A 1,368-nucleotide genomic window follows, 5' to 3' on the forward strand; every position below is an offset into this window, starting at 1 on the left:
ATCCACAGCCCTCCCTTTTCTTGTAGCTCGCAGGTAGACTTTACCTGAGCTCAACTGGACACAGCCAATCAGAGCAGACTTCCAGCCCACTCAAGGAGGCGGGACTCACCTGCAGGAAAACAACAGAGCATCAGGTGAAATGTTGCCCCTGCATAACAGGCCAAACATATGAAATACACACGTTTCAAACAAGGTTTCTTTCTATTTTTCTTTTTGCTTTGAATTAAAAAAAAAAAAAAAAAACAATTTAAAAAATATTTTGTCACACGCGACTGAACCGCAGCATCAAACACCCTGAGATGAGAATGTGTCATATAGGCAGGGTGGAGTCATCCACGTGTATCATCCACTCATCACATTTCTTCAACTGCAAAATATGTGCGCAAAGTTAGATTTTATCAGTATCAGTTTTATCCAATAAGATAAAATTATGTTACTTCTGTTATTTATTTATTTTTGCTGCAAAATTAGATTGTCAAGCATACCAACACACAAATGTTACCATAAGACAGAATCAGCATGCTATCGCTCTGAGATTGAATGGGGTCAAGTTCGGAAATTACATGCAATCTGTTTCTGACAATACAACAATTAACTGTGATAAATCATCGAAAATCACTTGATGTGTAGCAGAAATTCACATTCACACATCAACATTTGTGCTCAGCAGCCTTCTTCTTCTACAGGAATTTAACCAGAGTACAAGCAGCTGGCAGCCAGTTGAGTCGAGTCCCCTCAAGTTGAGCTCAGAAAGCAAAGACACATTCAGACTGATGGCAACATGTCTGCATTTATAAATTATACAGCAATTATTTGCAAACCTTCATCAGTCTCTCAGAGAGTGATTGCCCTAACAAGCCTACCCGAATATATATAGCCTAAAACTAGCCCTGGAAATTTCTCCAAAGCCACACCAAGAGAACAGATTTTCATATTTGAACACGTTTTCCACAAAAAGTGTGAAATGCAATAGCTCAGTTTCCTAATTTGAGCATCAGAAGCTGACTGGATGTGTGACTAGGGCGATGCTAGTGTAGAATAAGCCTGGTGCGAGTGACTTTTTCCACACTGAGTAGTTAGAATGTGGGTAATGGGTCAATGAAGCTCATTGCTTAAACCTTGTGTTTTCTTAAAGTACAGCAATAAGATTTGCTCACCCTTTACATGCTCTCTGTTTATTTAGCTTCACCCAGACATTAATCTTGATTTTCACTGTCTTTGCCACAAGATTTAAATTGTTTGTATATCATATTAATTGATAAGAAAAAATGCTGTGTAACTTAAAAGTCATATATATTGTTTTCAGCCACAAAACGTGCATATAGACAAGGCACTTTCAATCCTGGTAGCTTAAAACACCGGCACACG

Source organism: Oreochromis aureus, linkage group 10 (assembly GCF_013358895.1).
Source record: "Oreochromis aureus strain Israel breed Guangdong linkage group 10, ZZ_aureus, whole genome shotgun sequence".
NCBI lineage: Eukaryota > Metazoa > Chordata > Actinopteri > Cichliformes > Cichlidae > Oreochromis > Oreochromis aureus.